The sequence below is a fragment of the Eptesicus fuscus genome, chromosome 9 (genome assembly GCF_027574615.1).
Source record: "Eptesicus fuscus isolate TK198812 chromosome 9, DD_ASM_mEF_20220401, whole genome shotgun sequence".
NCBI lineage: Eukaryota > Metazoa > Chordata > Mammalia > Chiroptera > Vespertilionidae > Eptesicus > Eptesicus fuscus.
This window is the reverse complement of record NC_072481.1, coordinates 82,946,040-82,969,222: the sequence shown is the minus strand read 5'-3', so window position 1 is coordinate 82,969,222 and position 23,183 is coordinate 82,946,040. Positions and strand designations below refer to the sequence as shown.

Genomic DNA, 23,183 nt, shown 5'->3' with positions numbered 1-23,183 from the left:
AATTATGCCTATAAAGTGTTTAGTACATTCTTCATTATTATTGGTTAGTTATTGGTGCTATTGTTTTGTTATTACTTAGGTGTCTGTTCCAATCCTAGATCATGATAATCTCCTTAAATGTCATTTATCTGCATGCCTAGTGCCATCCCTGGTATACAGTAGAAGCATTAAGATTTATCAAATGTCTCTATTGAACTGAAGGAAAGAAAATGCTTAAATCTACATTACAAAGAGAGACTTGGGATTCAGGGAGAGGATTTCTTAAGACCTTTACAAAACTACATCTTCAGTTGAAAACAGAGAATCTGCTTAAGGCCAAAGGGTGGGACAGGTAAAAATAATTTTCAAATACATAGAGATGCAGGAAACAGCAGAAAGTTATCAACTCTTCAACATCTCCTAAAAAACAGAAGAAATTTAAGAATCGAAAAGCAACAGGAGAATATAGCAGGAGGGAACTAGTATACTATTGATGAGAGTTAACCTTTTAAAATGTATTTCCAGGGATCCCCGAATAGCACACTTTTATAAAAGCTTTTTAATATACAATAGTCTGTGAAGACTGAGTTTTTATTCTGCCTAAAAGTAAATGTTTAGAAGAGGTGACCACTTGATGTTTGCTCTGATGAACCAAATTGAGATCAATTCAAAAGCTACTCTGAATATGTTCAGGAAACCAGCTCTGAGCTACACCTTAGCTGAGATCCCTTTTCCTTTCCTTCTTTAGATCTGGACTGCCTGGTCCAGTTCTTACAATTTTTGGTTGATTAATCTTCAAACCAGCTAGCATTCACGCTCCTGCTTCTGATCAGCCTCAAAAGGAGGTGGCTGTGGGTACCCCTAGAAGCCCCACACCTAAGACATGCACTTTGAGCACAACTCACTGCAAGCCTGGCCATGGTGTTTCTAGGAGCCTTGCTGAGCAGTGCCCGGTTAGTTCTAACCAGTGTCTTTAATATAATGGTCATAGATGTGGCTCATATCTGAATTTGCAGATCTAATTTGCTCCATAAGGACAGAGGTGGGAACAGTGATTGCAAAGCCACTGGATCCCTGTTTGGGGCATGATTGCCAATTGGGTTATAACCCTTTGCGTTCACCAATCTCATGTGCTGCCACTTGCCCTTCAGAGTTCTGCTACAACCTTCACAGCAAAACCAGCCACGTCTTCTCTGTGCCCTCGTGGTCATGTCCTAACCACGCAGTTTACATGTAATCACACTGTTTCCCAGAACCTTGTCTCCATGATGTGCTTCAGAGGACACCTCTCTGATAGTTGACAGCCTTGTTTGGATGGTGCTTAAGTCATCATCCGCAATGAATACTTGTTTTTTTGGTCTTTGATTTTTTTTCTCTGTAACTCTAGCCAGGAAGCAGCTCGCTGTGCTTCACTCACGGATGACAAGCTTAACTACCAAGCCTTCCTTCCTAACCTCCCACACACTCCCTTTTAGACCTCTAATTGCTCACACCCAGGCTCTCCAAACCCGTGTTTAATACAGGGAACATTTTGTGTGAAAAAGAGGGTGAAGGCAGATCAAAAGGAAAAAATATTGTGCAGATAGGCAGCCTGCCAATTCCACCCATATGTAGATGACCGTGAAACCCAGCCGTCCGTTTTTGGAGTGTGCCCCTCAAGCAGTACACGGAGTCACATTCTTACTACTGACAATTCATCTGCAACTGGCCTTCTGATGCTCCTCATGCCTTTGCCCCCAGAAAACATCCATGTTTGCTGTGTCACATATTGTGATTCAGGGCTCAGATGTAAAGTAGGGCTTCAGGAAAAAAGGAAAAGAGACAGAGGATGAGAGAATGAGAGACAGAGAGGAAGGAAAGCATATGAAAATACAATGAAATAATTCCAATCAATTAATGACTCCTACTCTCACATAAGACATATGAGAGAGTGGATTAAAGATGCAGCCACACAGCATAAACAATTTGCAGATGCTTGAGAAAGAATTTTCACTCCTCATTTGCCCAAATAAATCTGCTCCACCCCAAAAATGTTCAGAACCACGCTCTGTGGATAGGGAGGCTAGTGCATCAAAATCAGCCCATGGCTGATACCACTTTTTATATTTCAAATAATATCTCAGTAAACAGACCCACACACTCACACAATACCACTGAATGAATATTGGTGTTAAATTAGATTTCAGAAATTCTAGTAATGAATAGATAGATTATTTTACAGATCTTTGTATCATTTTTATAAAAGCAAAATGGGGTAATATTAAACCATTTGGAAAAAATCGAAAAGAAAGTCAAACTTATGCAATTATTTTAATATTTTTACATTTTGTGTCACTTTCATACACATTCACATTTTACAAAGTTGCAATTATGACATATAAAATATTGGGAGTTGCCCTAGCTGGCTTGGCTCAGTGGATAGAGCGTCGGCCTGCGGACTGGGGGGTCCCGGGTTCGATTCCGGCCAAGGGCACATGCCTGGATTGCGGGCTCGATCCCTGGTGGGGGGTGTACAGGAGGCAGCCGGTCAATGATTCTCTCTCATCATTGATGTTTCTATCTCTCTCTCTTTCTCCCTTCCGCTCTGAAATCAATAAAGAAATATATTTATAAAAAAAAATTGGGAGTAGAAACGAAATTTCTTCTAGAACTGGGTAAAAAATGTCACAGTGTTTTAGGGCTTGGACTTCAAAGTAACACCAGATCCAAGTCAAACTATGATTTCCCCTTTTTAGCTTGTGACATTAGGCAGGCTATTTCATCTCTCTTTGCCTCACTTTTTCCTTTTGAATGAAAATGATAATAATGTGTTCTTAATCCAAAGGGTTATTTTGAAGGTTAAATGAAACAAAATAGCATTTCACAAACTGCAGTACAATTTATAATTTTTTAGGTAATAGATGAACTCTTTTATAATAATAACGAGTAGCCCTGTGCGTGAATCCGTGTGCGAGTAGCTCGCTTCTGCTTGCCTCAGCTGGCCACCCTCCCACCACCGCTGATGGTAGCTCTCCACTGCTGATGGCTCGCTGCCCCGCTCTCCTGCAGCTCTCCACCACTTGTAGATTGGTCGTGATGTTACGGCGTAATGGATAATTAACATATCCCTCTCTTATTATATAGGATGTATTTTTCTCATTGTGTTTTAGAAAAATATAAATGCAAAGCATTTAATTGAAGTATAAAATCTATAACTAGACATCATATGGGCTACTTAGAACATATGGTGTAAAATAGGCTGACTAAAGTCCATTTAAGGCAAAACATTAAGTAAATAATAATGCAGAAGACAGATATAGCAAAATCCATAAAAGTGATACAGGGATGACTAAAGTTTGGGAACCAATAAATATAAAACACTAAGCAAAATGCCATATACCTATTGTATAATCAATAAGTGTTAGCTCTTATGTTGTTTCTATTTTAATTTTGTCAAGCCTTAGAGGAAATTGGCAGGGTCTCAGCTTCCCTGAGAGACACCCCACTCCTGTCCCATCTCTTATCTCCTTTGCCTCCATTTATTCCTAATTCAAATGTCTAGACCAGCAATTTTCAACCGGTGTGCCACAAGAACTTTTACACCAGGTAATATCTGACCATTTAGTCCAGGGCACTGACCTCTTTTCCCTTAGATTGTCAAATGAAAAAATGACAACAGCTTTCCAGTGTGAATGTATCCAAACTATACCTTTTTTTGTCAGATCAGGCAAAATATAATATATTTTTGGTATGCCACAAAATTTTAGTAATACTTTATGTGTGCCCTGAGATGGAAAACGCTAAAAATGGCTGGTCTAGACCCTTTGGAAATGTGAGATAGTTTTAACACACAAGAAAAAGCATCAAAACTTTGAGTTTTAAAATAAAATTGCTAACAAATCTGAAAAGAATCCTCTTTAAAGTTCTACTGCTGGGAATTTTTTTCCAATCTTTGAAAACATTAGCTAAACTGTACTGATGTCTGAATTTACAGCAAACTAGTTTATCAGAATGTGGCTTCCTGGTAGTAACATAAATGAGTCAGCACTTACCTAGAAATGAGGAAATAGATTTGGAAGAATTCACATTAAATCATAGTTCTCTTCATTTTTTTAAAAAATCGATTCCTTAACAAAAACATAGTAATGTGAACAAAGCAACATCAGAAATACCTGGAAGGTAATTCTATCCCAACCATTAAACAGCCATGTGACTGGCCTTTGTTTCCCTATTTGCAAAATGATAACAACTGCAGTAGTATTATTATGAGGTTAAAATGACATAAAGTAATAAATGTAGATCAATAGTAGAGTCTCAATAAATATTGAAGGAATGAATAAATTGCCACAATAAGGAAAGGAAAAACATTCGTTAAATAACTATTGTCTTCAGGAAGCGCAGGCAATCTCATACAACAAAAAGTTCTCCAATAGAAGCAAAAACAGGATATAAAAGGAGAAAGGAAAGAATTCAGAGGAGTTGATACCGAAGCTTCATCTGGAGTTCATACAATAGAGGGCACTTCTTGCAGGAAAAGCCAGCATGTACCTGTCTCTCTAAAAGCAATTCAGTATGACTGGATCATCAAGTGCAGGCAGATGAAGGTGATACCTGAAGCTGGAGAAAAAGTGAGTTCAGGGAAAGAGACCTTGAGCACCTGATTAAGAATAAATGAACAAACACATTAGAAAGAGACTCATAGGTACAGACTGATGGTTGTCAGAGTAGGGGAGGGGAGGCTGGGAGACTGGATGAAAAGGTGAAGGGATTAAAATAATACAAATTGGTGGTAACAAAATAGTCATAGGGATGTAAAGTATAGCATGGGGAATATAGTCAGTAATCTTGTAGAAACTATTCATGGCGCCAGGCGGGTACTGGAACTATCAGGGGATCACTTTGTAAAGTATGTGATTGTCTATATATGATGTACACCTGAAATCAATATAAAATAATATTGAATGTAAACTGTAACTGGAAAAAAAGAATTTTTGAATCTATTAATAGGAAACAGAATATTTGAAGGGGTTTTAAAGCTGAAAGAGAGTCCCTAGGCCAGTTGTTCCCAAACCTGTTACAGGTCAGAAATGCACAATCTACAGTCTCATACCTGGGGTACTGATCAGAATCTTGGGGAGTCAGGTGTGATAATCTAGGTTTTTTTTATCTTTAAGGGGTTGTTTTGTTTTATTTTTACAGTAGATAACATGAGGTTTGGAATTTGAGACCCACTGACTAGTCTAAATCTTTACTTTTATAGATGAAGAATATAGAGCCCAGAGAACTAAATGAATGAAATGAAAGAAAAATCCAAGATTATATTAATTTACAATTCACTATTTGTTAAACAATAACCATCTGCTGGGGATTCGAATTCAAAATAAACAAATCCCCTGGCCTCAAGGAATTAACCATCTAATGTAGAGACAGATAAATAAATCAATAATTTTTGTTTCAAAAGATAAATGCTGGGAGAATGTTCACACTGGGAGTTTTGTAAGCACAGATGAGGGCATCTGAATCAGACAAAGATATGTTAGTGTGTGTATATGTATGTGTTGGAAAGGGAGTTCAATGCATTTTCAAGTTAGTGTCCAAGAGGAGATGCCAGTTAATCTGCATTTAAGTTAGACTTAGGCAGGAACTGGCACATGATAAGGCATGAAAATATCTATGTATATAAAAAGCCAGTGACCAGAACACTGTAAAGACCGGAACGACCGGACACTATGACACCCACTGCGACCAGTGAACTGGCTGGATCAGAGGGTGGGGCTGGCTGGCCAACCTCCCACGGCTCCTCCCCCCATCTGGCTCCGCCCCTGATGCACCCCTGAGACCCCAATCGGCCCACAGCCCCTCCCCTGGCCGGCCCCGCCGCTGATCACCCCCCTATCCCAATCGGGGGCAGGGCCCGCTGGCCAACTGCCTGTGGTCCCTCCCCCCTGACATCTCCTCCTCTCAACAGGCCCTGCCCCAATTGGGGCTGGGCCAGCCAGACCCACCCATTCACGAATTTGTGCACTGGGCCTCTAGTTAGGAAAAGAATACAGGATTGGGCAAAAGTAGGTTTACAGTTATGAAACACTGTTTTTTTTCTTATATTTTTATTTATTACTTATTGTATTATTTTCCATATGAATAACTGTAAGCCTACTTTTGCCCACCCTGTATATTTTAGGAACTGTATATATGTTCCAGAATGAGTTGTACCTTGTAGATATGGGGAATGGCAAGCAAAGAGACTAGAATAACATGTAAGACTTTGTGTTCCCAACTAAGGAATTCCAAATCTGATACTGAATCTAATAATATACTAATACAGAGGAGATCTGTTGTCAGATTGATTTTTGTCAGGACACAAATATGGAGAACAGATTGGAGAGAGCAAGATTAGAGGCAAAGAGAACCATTGAGAAGCTAGTGCAGGACCCCAGCCAGAAGTAAAGACAGCCTGAAAAGGGATATGACAGTGCATTTGTCAGGAGAGAGGGACAATTGACATACTTTCTGTGGATTATATCGTGGTAGGGTGAGAAGACAGAAGGTGAGAGAGGAGGTATTTTGAATAATGTCCAAGTGGTTTCTTGGACCCACTTGATGGATAATGAACCTGTTCACTAAAAGAGGAAATTGGAAGAAAATCAGGATGGAGAGAGGAAAAAGATAAAAGTCAAATTTAGAATATTTTGAATTTGGAGACCCTATAGAATATCCAAGCATAGATTATCAGTAGAGAATAAGTTCTATAGGTGTAAAGTTTGGTATAGAGATCTTGGCAAACCATCCAAAAATATTCTGTGTGCCTTGGTAATTCCTAAAATAATTTCACTAGTGTGTTTTATATCTGCATCTGAATATGTAGTTCCACTGGCCTTTAATATTCCTCTCATATTATTTAGAGGATTGAGATATTGTTAAAAAACATTTATTTTCTAAATTAAAAGTTTTCACTATAAATACAGTATTTTCTCCCTAGCACTAGTACTTAAAATTAATATTCCACTTGAAATATTTAAATGAGCCAAACATTTGAAGTTACCAACATTATTTCTAATTCTGGCTTATTTTTTCATTAGAAATAAAATTCCTAGTTATCATTTATGAGATCATCTAAAGAACACAAGTTTATTGTTTTTTAATCTCAATGCAGCTCAGTCACTTTACAGAACTATAAGCTGTCACAGAATGTGGCAAAGAAAGAAAAAAAGATACTCAGATATAGCTAGTTAAAAATAGACCTTACTTTTCTTTTGAACCTACACAGTAAGATTTTTCTCTTCCATTTAGTTGATTATGCATTATTTAGTTATTAAACTTGGTAGATGACAGGCAGAGAAAAAACTACTTGACTTAGCCTAATTTAACCCTTGTATCTGGAAAGATACAAGACCATACTCAAAACATCATACTGCAAGGCTGATTTTTACATTAGCCCTGTATTCTATGCCAGCTCAATAACCTGGAGGTGTATAAAAGTTGCAAAAGGAAATGTGAATGAGAAGAGGATTCACATTCATGTGCCCGGGTCTTGGTATTTATTATCTCATTTAGTCCGGGAAAAGAAAATTTGTGAAGTACTTATTATTATCCCCTTTTACAGAAGTAATCCATGTTTCCAATAATCAAGTAACTTCCCAAGCTCACACAGCTATTAGAAATGGAGCCAGAATTACACTCTTGAACCTTTTGATTCTTCCTACTTCATTGTAATTCTATATTATATTGACAACTATGATAATACTAGGAAAAATGTGTGGACATACATGGCTCATTTATTTCCACACATTCAAAGATAGAATGTCTCAATAATATAAGATATAATATGGCAATGGAGTTGCTTTGTGTATTACCTTTAGGTTCACCTCCTTAAAGTAATGTTTTACTTTCATCTATTTTGGAAGCTATCACTGTGGGACTTTAAGTTGGATTGTGGTGGAGGGAGGTAATCTGCCTACGTGTTTATGAGAGCTTCATATGATACTTATAACTTGCTTTTCCCTCTCACTATTGATGTAACGCATAACAACTATACAAGACTTAGAAAATATAAACAAAACAACAAAACTCAACTATAACCATCATCTAAAAATAGGGACTCTTGCCCTGGCCAGGTAGCGCAGTTGGTTAGAGAATTGTTCCAATACACCCAATACATCAAGGTTTAGATCCCAGTCAAGGCACATACAAGAATGCATAAATAAGTGAAACAGCAAATCAATCTCTCTCTCAAAAAAAAAAAAAGTAAATAAATAATAAATGATAGGTATCTTTACAACCTGGAAAATACTCTTATATTATTTTTATCCACATGGTCACAAACATACATATTCTTTTAACCTAAATCAAGCCCCTCAGATTCATTACCTTTAATTTTCTGTTTTAACATCAAAAATAAATAAAATCTTCATATTTTGGGGTAGTTCATTTTGACTGATATAGGAAATAGTCAAATACAATTTGGGCTGAGAGAGAGATAACCCATGCTTTGTTTTGGTCCAAAGGGTTAATGGTCTTTGCCAGCTGGGTTAATGGTCCAGGACCTGTTCTGCTATTGTTTACTAGACAGTCTCTGACTCACAACCGGTGGTCTGATCACTATATGATCAAGTCATCCATAGACACAATAGAACACAAATAAAATATCTCCTGAATATATATTGAGCCAGCCTTCTTCTTAGCAACATACATATAAGAATTTTTGTGTTTTCCTACCCCTCACAACCACAATATGTTTTTATTCTTACTATAACTCTAGGAGCCCAGTGCACGAATTTGTGCACCTTGAAAGGAGCTGTGGGCTGCAAGGCTGCAGTGGGTACAGGGGTGGGTCTTGGCCCATCCTCCATGCCCCCACCCAGCCCTCCTTCCCTGGGCCCAGGTCCCCTGTCTGCCAGCAGCCCTGCTCCCATCACTGCTCCCACGCGCTGAGGGTGCTGGCCCCACTCGCATCCACTGATGGCACAAAGTGATTGGGGCCAGCTCCAGCAGCGGGTGTGAGTGGGACAGGCCATCAGGGGGTGTGAGCAGTGGCTGCTGCCCCAATCACCCCTCAGGAGCAGAGGTAGGTGAAGAAGCCCTCAGGAGCAATCAGGGCCTGCAGCTGCCATTTGCACTAGCTGACGGTGCTGAGTGATCAGGACTGGCCCTGGGTGCCAGGAGTGGGTGCGAGCAGGGCCAGCACTGGCAGCAGGTGTGAGCACCGGGTAGGACCATGGCACATGGGAGCAAAGAATTTACAGTAACCACCAGAGGCTCACTCCAATTACAGCAACCAACGCCCCACCTTGGTCTGGCGCCCCTGCTCACCTGCTCCACCATCCTACCACAGCTGACGCCCACCATGTTCCATGCACGCCCCCTGGTGGTCAGCACACGTCATAGCGACCAGTTGTTCGGTTGTTCACTTGTTCCACCGTTCGGTCTATTTGCATATTAGCCTTTTATTATATAGGGTATGCAACACTTTATTACATACCAAGAGCAAGTACCCAGATCTTTTTAATATTGCATTGATTAGTATAATGTCTATAATAATAAAACATTAGAATCAGAAGGGACTTAATTCAACTGGCTCATTTTACAGGTGATAAAATTGAGACACGAAAGAAAGGAAAAGCAAAAATAACTAACATATACCAGAAGCTATACATGTTTATTTTATTCAAAATCACAAACTTAGAGTTATATATGATTGTCCCAATTTATAGGAAATTAAGACTCATTGAGATTTCACATCTATGAAGAGATAGAGCAAGGATTCAAACATGAGTCATTTTGACTCAGCTTTCCCCTAAAACAACCTGGTTTTCTAGAAAGAGGTGACTTATCTAAACTAGATAGTAGAAGGTGGCAGATCAAGGGTTAGAATCCCATCTTCTGTTACCTAGTCTAATAACTCTACATTCTGTTGTTGTACATGAGGCTCAAATGGGATTCTAGCCCATGGTCTTTGCCTCTAAAATAAAATTGCAAGTAACAAGGCCCAGCAGTTTGCCACACAAAAATATGTTCAAGTTTATGTCACCCTTTTTTACATTGAACATAAATTACAAATATTAGAACCTCCAGATTTCAAAGTGTAGCATTAATTACAGCAACTATATTGTAATCAATCATGTAGAAAATACAAAATTAAAATGAATAAATTTTAACATTACCTGAGTATTAAACCAGATTGTAGAAATGACTTGTATATCTTAACTAGGCATCTCAACATTTACTAAATAATAGAAAGCTGTTTGGGTTTATGTCCTACTCAGTTCAACATACAAAGCCTGAAATACAGTTTCCTTTCTAGCATGTTTTAACAGCCAGCCTCCAGCCACTCTGCACAGTATCTACTTTAAGAAGCTGAGAAGAAGGAAACAACGAACATTTGTTGCCCGCCTACCATTTGTCAAGCTCTGTGTTAGGTGTTTTACATTTATTATATAATGTTTTATCCTCCAAAGGCCCAGTGAAATGGTTGATTTTATTTCTAGTTTGCATATAAGGAAACAAGAGCCTGGAGAGCTTACTAACTTTTTTCAAATATCTAATAAGCATTAAGTTTGGGAATTATGCCAAGGTTTAATTTCACAGTGACAGCCTTACTTGGAGCTGGCCAGTAACAAGTTTTAACACAATACATCTTTATTGGGACTTTTTAAATCCTCATAGAAACCCTAACACATATGTACTATGCAGTCCAATCTTATAGATGCACAAGAGTTTGGTGACTTGCATGAAATCACACAACTATTAAATGTTGAATATGGGTACAAACTCAGGAAGGCTAACCTCAAAGTCTGTGCTGTTAACATTTATTTCATACTATCTGGGAGGATACTAATAATCCACATTATAGTGTTTATATATTCATACAAGGTGGAAATTACAAAGTGCCACAGATGGACAGAGATAAAGAAAAAAGAAAGGAACTACATCCTCACAGTTTTGCTGCATTGAGGATGGGAATAAAAACCCTCCAGCCACAGAGGATAGGCAGAGTTTAGACATGCAAAGATGAGAGGAGGAGGAAAAGAAAGCTTTTCCAGTGGAAAGATTTGTACCATCATTTGATGTTTGTTCAATTTTTGTTTAAATCTTCTGTCTTAAAATTTTTTAATTGATCCATAAAACTGGCTAATATTTGGATTTTATGATCGACATAGATAGCATCTAAGCATTCATGGTTGATGCTTTGAGTCCATTGAGAACCTATGAGTATTACTTATCTAGTGCTGCATATCCAATTACCCCCAAACATTACCCTGCAGTTTCTTTAGGTCAGGAATTAGAGAGTGTCTTAGCCGGGTGGTCTGGCTCAGGTCTGAAGTGGCAGTCAAGATGTTGGCCAATGTTGCAGTCATCCAGATTCTTGACTGGGGCTTCCAAGATGGCGCACACACATGGTGCTTGGCAGGAGGTCTCAGTTCCTTGCCATGTGAGCCTCTCAGGCATCTTGGGTGTGTCCATGTCATTGCAGATGGCTTCTCCCAGAACAAGACACACAAAGAGAATACCAGGTAGAAGCCACAGTGTATTTTATGAGCTTCATTTGGAATGACTCACCATCATTTCCATCATATTCTACTAGTCACAGAGAATAAGCTTGTTTCAATATGGGAGGGGACATCACAACGTACAAATACCAAGAGTTGGGAATCATTGTGGACCATCTTGGAGGCTGGTTACCATTGCATACAAGTTTTATAGGAGCAGAATTTTTAAAAAAGAAACAGAGAACATGGCTCCTATATTTGAACATGTTTTGCTACTCTATTTTATACTTTATGTGGTTTTTAAATTAGGCACACTTTTACATAAACCAATATGTAGTCCCTCGGGGAGAAGTCACTATGCCAATTTTAGGGTAGCTATTAAATAGTCTGGCATTCATCATTATCCAGGCATCAATTTGAGGAAAGCTAGGTATTCAAGCCTTAAAGGAAGAATCAGAACAAAATGTTACACCCACATTGTGATAGGAAACAGAGCTGGCCTGAATGCCCAGGCATGGAACCATCTCTTCAGGAAGCCACACCTTATGTATGGCTGCACAAGTTGTGGACTTCACAGGTCCATTAATTCTATTCACATAGACAATGATCTGAGTGGTGTACTCCTAAAGTTGCCCAGCACAAAGACCTAAATTAGGCCAATAGGAACACTGCAGAGCTGGAATACCAGGCAACAATGGTAAAAGCAAGGCAGTCATCCCCTCTCCTTTGTGGACCCCACAAAATTAATAAGATAGGGAAAGGAATTAATATCAAAAAGTTGTATAGTGGACAGCTCCTTTAATGACAAGTTTAGGAAGAGAGCACTACGATATACCAATAACAATTCCTCAGATTCTTGGTTCTCTAGCAAAGTATTCATATGTATAGAGAAGAAAAAACTTCTCAGTGGCTCCATACTAAATTTAGTTGTAATATAAAGTCCAAAAGCCTTTTTGGAATGTTTTTGCTAAACATTTAAGATATGCAAGTTAGTATTGCAATCTTATTGGTTTGATATTGTAGTTAATATTCATCTTCATCATTTACATTTTATATTTTCTACATGAATTATTTTGAATATATCACTGTAATCAGTGACATCACACTGGTGACATTAATTGTGAGGTGTAAAGGTTCTTATATATTTTAATTCATGTTAGATATGCAAAATAGTAACATATGTGATTAATTGATCTGTATAGCCAAAATTCTTAATCTGTTCTACTCTACTATACCAAAATCAATTTTTAACAAAAACTTAAAGACCCTTCACATAAATGCAGAGTATCCTTCAGATCTATACTGTATTTATCCACAGCTTTTGGAGATGCCTGACAATGATAATTTTTCAGAAATTTTTGAAAACTCTCCTAAATAAAAAATTTTTTACTGGTACTTTTTAAGAATTTAAAACTTATAGAAAAGTGACAAATTCACTTATTTATAACATTTTACCCCATTTGCTCATCATTTGCTATCTCTTGTCTTTATCTTACTGTCTATCTGTCTATATATCTATCTATCTAGAGAGGATTGTAAAAGTGTTTATCCTATCTAATAATAGACAAATATGCAAATTGACCATACCTCCGACACACCCACAAGCCACACCCACCATCCAATCAGAGCGAGTATGCAAATTAACCCAAACCAAGATGGCTACAGCCACAGAGAGCAAGGTTTCCTAGGTAACAGAGGAAGCCAAGCTTTCTGTCAGCCGTTGCAGGCCTAAGCCTCCACTCAAGCTACAAAGTTTCAATTATAGAAGGTAAACAAATTCAAACAAATGGCAGCAGAATGGAGCTTGAGAGAGCAGGCCAGGGTTGCCGCCGGCAACAGGGGAAGCAAAGCTTTCCACACACCCTGGCCAGGCCCACCCGCTTAAGGCAACAAAGTTTCAATTATAACCCCAACACAAATGGCTTTGGGCCTTGGAGGGAGCCCCAGGCTTGGCTCTGCTCCAGGCTACAAAGTTTCAATTGTAGAAGGAAAATAAATTCCAGATACCAGGGCCTCCGCTTGGTTTGCCAGGGGGCGTGGCCGGCCTGCAAACCACCACAGGCCCCTCGCTCAGGTCACCCCATGCCCAAAGGGTACCCCACCCTGATCAGGGACACCCTTCAGGGCAAACCAGCTGGCCCCCACCCCTGTACCAGGCCTCTATCCTATCTAATAAAAGAGTACTATGCAGGTTGATCATCACTGCAACACACAATATAGCTGCCCCCATGTGGTCAAAGATCCTGCCCCCATGTGGACACAAGATGGCCACCACAAGATGGCCAGTAGGAGAGGGCAGTTGGGAGGCACCTGGCGTACAAAGGAGGGCAGTTGAGAGGGACCAAGCCTGCAAGGGAGGGCAGTTGGAGGTGATCAACCCTGCAGGAGAGGGCAGTTAGGAGTGACCAGGCTGGCAGAGGAGGGAAGTTGGGGGCAAACAGGCTGGCAGCGGAGTGGTTAGGGGGTGATCAGGCTGGCCGGCAGAAGCAGTTAGGGGCAATCAGGAAGGCAGGCAGGCAAGCAGTTGGGAGCCAGCAGTCCTGGATTGTGAGAGGGATGTCCCATATTGGAGAGGGTACAGGCTGGGCTGAGGGACAACCCCCCTCCATGCATGAATTTCATGCACCGGGCCTCTAGTGTAGAGATAGAAGAAGAAAGAGACAGAAAGGAACAAGAAAGGGAAGGAGAGAGAGAATATACATGTGTGATTGTGTGTGTTTGGTTTATTTATTTATTTATTTTGGTGGTGTTTTTAAAATATGTCTTTATGTATTTTAGGGAGAGAGGAAGGGAAAGGGAGGGGTGGGGAGAGAAACATTCATGTGAAAAAGAAACATTGATTGGCTTCCTTCTGCACGCCCCCTACCAGGGATCAAGCCTGCAACATAGGTATGTACCCTGACCTGAATTGAACTGGCAACCCTTCAGTGTACGGGATGACCCCCAACCAACTGAGCAACACTGGCCAGGACCAAGAGGGTTCTTTACAGCACTTTTCCCCTGTTGGACAGTCTAGGATCAGTTCAGGATCCTTCTAGGTCAGATGCCCTTTTCTTTCTTTTATCTGTAAATTTCCACAGCAATAATTTGTCTTTTAGAACACTGACTTTTTTTTTAAGAATACAGTTCCCCTTCCTGGTTTTCATAGACCATTCCTACTTTAATATTGTGTGATGTTTTTTCCTCATAGTTTGACTCAGGTTATGCTGGGATACTCCAAAGGTGAACTTTAAGGATATCATGAAAATATCCTTTTGATAAAAATACCCCCCTAGAGTTGGCATCCATTATTGATTCTTGCTTGATTTTAACTTTGATGGTTTCAAAATGATGATTTTGTAACTCCAGCATCCCTCTGCATTAACTGGCCTTTTCACTGTAAGCAAGAGCCTGCCCACCCCTTCCTGTATTTACTTATTTACCCATTTATTATATTTTATCCATTTATTATTTATTACTCACAAATACCTATTATTAATGGTTTATAATTTATCAGTGGGTTTAATTGCTTCTGTGTTCCAATTGTCCCAGATTTGGCCAATATTAGCCCCTTTAAGCTAACTTCTGTGTTCTTGTCACATGCTCTCTTTTGGGGGAAATAAAGTGATTTTTTTTCTGGCATATCAAGAAGCCTACTGTCATCATTTTTATTTGTTCATCATATACATATCCAATTTATTTATTTGTTATTATTAATGTAGCACAGAATGGTGGGAGCAGAATATTTAAAAGATATGGTTATAAATGAGTTATGATGATAGCCTAAAAATAAGTCTGAGACAGAAAAAACTAACAGAATTTTAGCATAGTGGAATGTTGATATTCACAAAGATGACCCAATTTATTAAGAAACTAGAGCCCCGAAGCACAAAATTCATGCAAGAGTAGGCCTTCCTTCCCCTGGCTGCTGGCACCGACTTCCCTCTGGCACCCGGGCCCCGGGCTTTCCTCACAGCCCAGGCTTCATCCAGAAGGACAGAAAGATGTCTGGAAGGATGTCTGGTCTAATTAGCATATTATGTTTTTATTATTATAGATTATTTAAATTAAATTTATTATGGATAATAGTATGGTTTTGTAAATAATTGGTACTTAAGTGCAATAATTCTCACTTTATTTGTGCATTTTAATAAGCTGGAAGGCTTATATTACTTTAAAAAAAAGAGCTTGTGCTTTTATTTTTAAATTGATAATGATTGGTATCAAATAACTATGATCCTTACATACTATGATATTGTCTAGGACACATATATTTGCTTACAAAAATTATGTAACAGTTTTATTTATAAATGTGCATCTAATGGTAACTAGCAAATTTTTTTAAAGTTAAGCATAAAATAATTTTACTTTTAGTGGTATATAACATATGTAGATGATGCAAACAAACATAAAATGTAAAATGTTATGAACTTTTTTGAAAGTAATCATCTTTTCTAAAAGGTATAACTGCCACCCAGATAAAGATACAGAATATTTGCTACATCTAAAATGGATCCTTTGTGCACCTTCCAAGACAATATATTTCTAATCAAATTTCCATCATTGTATATTAGCTTTTCTCTTTCTTAAAGTTCAGATAAGTGGAATATATACCTACCCGTACAATATATATTCCTTTAGGTCTGGCTTCTGAAGTTCAGCACTATGCCTATGAGAGTTATCCATGTTGTTGCTTGTAGTGATAGCTTCTTTGCATCTCTATGTAGTATGGCACTGTATGAAGATAGTACAATCATTTTGTATATTTTCTTCTTGATGGTCATTTGGGTTGTTTCCAGTTTGGGCAATTATGAATAAATCTGCTATCAACGTGCTCATCCTTGTCATAGGGTTTAGTATGTTACCTATGTTTATGTATACATTAGTATAAAAAGTTTTCCAGAGTAGTTTTACAAGTTTACATTCCTACCAGCAATGTATAAGGCATCAGTTCCTCCACATCCTCATCAATCTTGGCATTGAGAGAGAGGACGGGGAAGAGAAAGAGAGAGAGAGAGAGAGAGAGAGAGAGAAGCATCCATCAGTTGCCTCCTGACAGGGAATTGAACCTGCAACCTTTTTGCTTTTTTGGTATCCAGGATGAAGCTCCAACCAACTTACCCACCCTGCCATAGCAAGGATCTTTCCTTAGGCCTATTAAATAATTAAACATTTGGATATCTACTTTTGTGAAGTGCCTATTCAAGTCTTTCGTCTATTAAAAAAAACAACTCTCTCTCTTTTCATTATTGTTTTAGTTCTCTATATATTCTGGTTACAAATCCTTTATCTTACCTAATAATAGACAAACATGTAAATCAACCGTACCTCCACTATGCCACCAGCCAGTCAGGAGTGATATGTAAATTAATCCAACAAAGATGGTGGTTAATTTGCATACACAACCGAGTGACAGGCGGGGCGGGGGGTGTGTGGCTGGAGTGGAATGAGGAGGCTCCAGGGCCTGAGTGGAAAGGGGCTGGGCCGGAATGGAAAGGCGGTGCCAGCAGCCAGGGAAAGAAAAGCCCATTCTAGCACGAATCTTAGTGCATCGGCTTCTAGTCATATATAAAATTGAAGATATCTTCTCCCAGTCTATTGCTTTCCCTTTTCACTCTCCTAATATATTTTTGTTGTTGTTGTTAATCCTCATCTGAGGATATTTTTCCCATTGATTTTTAGAGAGAGTGAAAGGAAGGAGGAGAGACACAGAGAGAGAAACATCAATGTGAGAAAGACACATCAGTTGGTTGCCACTCCCCACCAATGCACCCTGACCAGGGCCAGGGATTGAACCTGCAACCGAGGCATGTGTCCTTGACTGGAATTGAACCCATGATCTTTCAGTCTGCGGGCTGATGCTCTAATCAGTAAGCAAACAGACTAAGACCTAATATCTTTTTTTAAGAGAGCATGTCATTTATTTTTACTAAGTTTTTAAATATATGAGCAAAAATATGTTTGCAGTATTATTTTATTATCCTTTTAATGGATATAGGATCTATAGTCATTACTCCTGTTTGATTCCTGATATTGGTGATTTGTATCTTCTCTATTTGTTTTTAATTTATTAATTTGAGAGAGGGTGCAGGAGGGAGAGAGAGAGATCAATTTGTTGTTCCACTTGTTTTTGCATTAATTGATTGCTTCCTGTATATGTCCTGACCAGAAATGCAACTTGCAATTTTCATATCCAGAAGATGCTCTAACCAACTGATCTAACTGGCCAGGGACTCTTCTCTATTTTTATCTATGACAATATTGCTAAAGGTTAAATCAATTTTATTGATTTTTTTTTTAAGGATGAGTTTTTTGTTTTATTTTTCTATTGTCTGCATGTTTTTAATTCGACATGTGCTTTCTATTAGTTTCATCCCTCTGTTTGCTTTAAATTTATTTTTTTATTTTCCCCCTAAGTTCCTGAGATAGGAATTTAAATAATGAATTCAAGATATTTTCTTTTCTCTAATATAAACATTTAATACTATAAATCAGGCGTCCTCAAACTACAGCCCGCGGGCCACATGCGGGTGTTTTTTGCCGTTTTGCTTTTTTACTTCAAAATAAGATATGTGCAGTGTGCATAGGAATTTGTTCATAGTTTTTTTTTTAAACTATAGTCTGGCCCTCCAACGGTCTGTGGGACAGTGAACTGGCCCCCTGTTTAAAAAGTTTTAGGACCCCTGCTATAAATTCTTCTATCAGCACTGTTTTAACTGTACCCCACATATTTTGTTATGTTGCATTTTTTAATTGTCTTGTGATGAACAGAAGCTCTTTATTTTAATGGCATAAACATGCCTATTTATTCTTTTATGGTTAGAGCTTTTCCTGTCCTATTTAAAACAAGGTCATAAAATATTTTTTTTTGAAAAAAATTTCTTCTAGAAACTTTGTTGTTTACTTTTTAAATTTAGGTTCATGATTCATTTGGAATTGAAGTTTATGTATGGTGTGAGGCAAGGATTAAGTTTATTTTCTTCCACCATATGGATATTTAAGTGATCAAGCATTGTTTATTGAAAAGTCCATCTTTCCCTATAATACTGTAGTGGGATTCTTGTCATAATCAAGTTACTGTTTATATGTAAGACTATTTTTAGATTCTCTATTCTTTTCCATTTGTCTATTTACCTTACTTTGTTTTTGAATTCTATACTTTTATAAGACTGGATATATTCTACTATAAATCTTCCAGCTATTTTCTTATTTGTCAAGATTGTCCTGGCTAGCCTTGTTCCTTTGAATTTTCATATGCATTTTAGAATCAGGTTGTCAAATTAAAAAAAAACAACAACAACACTTGAGACTTTGATTGAAATTTCATTGAATTTATAGATCAATTTGAAGAGACTGATGACTTTACAATAGCATGTTTTTTAATCCATGAGCATAAGCATATGCTCATCCATCCCTCTTTTATTTAGGTCTTCTTAATTTCTTTCAGCAATGTTTTGCAGTTTTTCATATAAAAGCTTTTCTCATCTTTTGTTAGATTTATTTATATATTTTTATTTTTATGCTATTACAAATGATCCTTTTCTAATTATATTTCAGAACTTTGATAGTGTATAGGAACAAAAGTGATATTTTTACATTGCTATTGTATCCAGTAATGTAAAATTCAGTCATTTCAAAGAGTCTGGATTCTTATGGATTCTGTATGTACACACTCATAACAGATATGACTAATCACAATTTTTCTCTTATTTTCCAATACTTATATCTTTTTTAACTTCTTTCACTTAACTTATTGACTTGACCAAGATCTCCAGTATAATGTTGAATACCAGTGTTGAGAATGAACATAGTTAGGAGCCTTTTGAAAATCTAGGTGCCAAGGTTTCATCCCCTCAAAATTCAATAGGTCCATGTTGGGGGCCTGGAAAATCTACATTTTAACACATATTCCAAGTGATACCGATACATGGGTGCCCTAGAAACACACTTTGAATAATATTTTAAAGAATACACTTCACTCATCTAAATAAAGAGTTTTCTTGACTAGGGTGAAATAGTGCAGTCTTCCTCCTTCTTCTCCTTCCCACCTCCACCCTCTTCTCTGCCAGTGATGGATGAATAACATGTTATTTGTTGAGCACTCTATTATGCTGCTTCTCTTTCTCTGGGATCTAGCTGTGGTTATAACTTGCATGTAAGGGTCTTCAGTGTTAAGAAGTTGATTAGCTTTATAAAAGAAAAGAATAAAAGAGCCCCTGAGTCAGCAAGCATATTAAAAACAAGCACTCTTTCAAATGAAAAACAAACAAACAAACAAATAAAACAAACACCCACTATATTTTGAAGTTATTGTGGTCACAATTGAATTCAATTTTTTCTATATACACACCCACATCCACACATACACACACACAAATAATTATATTTTTGTTGCCTCATAATATAAATGGTATGAGAGAAAAAATAGATTCTAAAGGATGTACCGTTACCTAAAATAGACAAATAATATGAAATTACTTGAAAGAAATATGGATACCATGTGGTTTCCTGAATATGATTAATTATAAATCAAAGGAACAGTGTATTTTCTTAGATTAAGAGAGAATATATGCTATAGACACTGATAGAAAGAGTAGAGTTAGAAGAATACCTGCAAATATTCATGGAGTATTAAGAGTTGGTAGGGTCTTAAGATTGTTTATCTAATCCTTGCATTTTTATATGTTTTTATTTATTTTTTAGAGAGAGAGGAAGGGAGAGGGATAGAGAGATAGAAACATCAATGAGAGAGTAACATTACTGATCCACTGCACGCCCCCTACTGGGGATCGAGCCTACAACCCAGGCATTTGCCCTGGCCAGGAATGGAATGGGTGACCTCTTGGTTTCTGGATCGATGCTCAACTACTAAGCAACACTGGCTGGGATGACCCTTAAAGTTTTATAGCTGAGGTGACTGAGACCCATCCTGGTAGAATGAGCAGGTTGTCCGATGTTAATTGATGGTGGTGGTAGTAATGAGGACAGCACCCACCATCCCTGATTTCCACCTCAGACTCTTCCCTGATGCCACTCAGTCAAATATTTTATGATACAAGATTATGTATATGACAGGAATCCCAGCGAATAAAGAATGTGGAAACATTGGGACAAGCCCACAAAAGTAAATACTTCATATAGAGGGAGATAAATTAAATGGGACTGACTTTGGAAAGGAATTGTTAAAAAGAACTAAGAGAGATGTGACAAAAGAGAGGCAAAGTGAAAAGAGAATGGGAAAAATTAAGTGAGAGAAAGGTGACAGTAAATTAGGAAAACCAAAAAAAGGAAGATTAGAGTCAAAACTGAAAATAAAGATAAAATAATAAAAGAACATGAAGATAGATTGGTATTTTATGTTATTTTTGTAAAAAGCATATCTATCTATAATTATATCAATAATAAAATAGCTCATAATGAAATAATATAAAAGTGTATTTAAATTTCTCTAAGAAAGGTCAACCTAAAGTGGTAGCGATAATATTAGCTCCCTAATCCTTTAAAATGTTGAACAAATAAGAAATAGAAATCCAAAGATGTACTTCTCTGTATCAAAAATCATTAATATGTAAAATCAAAGATACACTGGGAAAGCTAGCCTAGGGATTCCTTCAAATGACTTTATTTATTGATTTTAGAGGCATGGCTCATGAATGAACAGACAAGGAGGTGGGGAATCCCAAACATTTTAAACAATCAAATAGCACTGCATTAATTCAAAGAGAGGGATAGTTTATACAGTATTCAGAATTGTTTGCATTTATTTCCTTACTTTTGCACCTCCTTACCAGCCTGAGCATAAATGTTACAATCATAATATTGGTTTGCAGCCTGATTAGTCATGGTTCATTTGATGAGCCAAATGCCCTCTTGTGCCTCCTGGGACAGGAGGCATCCATTTTTAATCTATGTTTTACAAAGATAAATGGGACATAATAATGAGGCAAGTGTCACAGAAAAGTGAACTTAAAACGTGGCTAATAAGCCAAATATAGATACTTAGCAGGTCAATATACTGGTTAAGGACACATGATTTGAAATGAAACAGACCTGGATTTGGCCCCCACTTCAGCTACTCTTTAGTTAGTAACCCTCATTCAGTCCTTTTGTCTTTTCTCTGGTTTCTCCTTCCCCTCCTCTTTCCCTCTCCTCTCTTCTTTTATTCAAAAACTAGAGGCCCAGTGCATGAAATTCGTGCATGGATGTGGTTCCTAGGCCTGGCCAGTGATTGAAGCAAGAGCATCTGGCATGGAAGGGCAGGTCGCAGTTGACCTCTGGGCCCTGGGAAGCACCTGCCCACCCCCCACCCTCCACCCCCCGCTCACACCCGCCTTGGCCTGGTGCCACCCACTCACCTGCTCCACTATCCTGCCATGATCCCCCTCTCATTGGGGCCTATCAGGGCCAGCAGTGCCTCCGCTGTCGCCCGCTGCCAGTGCTGTGTCATGGAAGCCCACCATGTTTCATGCTGCCCCTTGGTGGTCAGCGCACATCATAGCAAGTGGCCGAACTCCTTATAGATCTCCAGGTCAAATGACTGCCCGAGGGGACAATTTGCATATTAGGCTTTTATTATATAGGATATCTATTGAGTATTTACTGTGTACTGGGTTCATGCCATAAACTAATGAGTCATTTATCTTATATTCCTGAGGGAGAACATGGGAAATTTGTAGGAAAGAAATTGGTGTTGTAAAAACAAGCAAAGGTACAAATGCATAAACAAGCCAGACTTGTTAGGACAACTCCAAGCAGACTGGAGGTAAAAAGTAGATAAATTTGGAAAGACAGGTTGAAATCAGATTGTGAAGGGCCTCGAATGCCAAGACAGGTAATTTTAAACCAACATACAGAGAATTGGCTGATAATTAGAAATCAAGTTGTTAGGGAGTTAGTCTAGTACAGAAAGGCCAGAGGAGATTATTTCAAAAAGGACAGATTACTACATATTTTAAAGAGGCCAATAAAGAAATGGATTTAACTGTGAAGATGGTGTTAGTGACCTTTAAAATAACTGTGATTGGGAGGTGGGGATAGAAACCAGTTATAAAGATGAAAGGAGGGAATTGAGAGTGAAAATAATGGAGCCTATGGGGCCAAGAGTCCCACAGGAAAGTTAAACAGAATGGGAAGGAAAGAGTACGGTAGAGACTGAGAAACAGTAAGGACAAGGGCAGATATATTTTTCCTAAGATGTAGAGTTACTACCTGTGTGTGAAGTAAGAGACCAAAGAAGTGGGACTGAAGATCCTAGGGTGCAAGAGTATAAGATGCGTGATAGAATGGACCGCTGAAGGGGAGAGGGAAGTCTTGCAGAGTCAGAGCAGCACTTCCTCCTCTGACACCAGAGGGCATGACCTGACACTAAGATTTCCTCTGTAGCAGGGAGAGAATCAAGGTAACATTTATCCATGTACCCCAGGTGGCTCTTATTAGAAAGAACATCAGGCCACAAAAAGGCCAAGGGACTGAAGCTGCAGAAAGTCAGACATAAAAGAGGTAAGCCCATCAATAGCTTCATAGGAGCATCAAACCATTATGATTCATACTCCAGAAACCTTTCCAGGTCTTTCTGCTGGTAACATGTGAAGGTAGCAGTGCACACATTCAAAGAAATGTAAAGTGCCCTTGATCTTCCCCTCACCTTCACAAATAACGGTATGGGGTTATAGAGACCACAGGTGCAATCCAAGGACGATTATCTGTGCCTTAAGTTACCAAATAAAGAGAAAGTTGAAGGTTAAACGAATAGATATTTAT

At 38.3% G+C, this 23,183-nt stretch overlaps 1 protein-coding gene across 1 annotated transcript in view; it reads left to right on the top strand.

Moving 5' to 3' along the window:
* PHACTR1 (phosphatase and actin regulator 1) overlaps positions 1-23,183 on the top strand; it is a 508,392-nt gene that overhangs the window by 5,554 nt on the left and 479,655 nt on the right. The gene's annotated exons all lie outside the window — the stretch shown is intronic.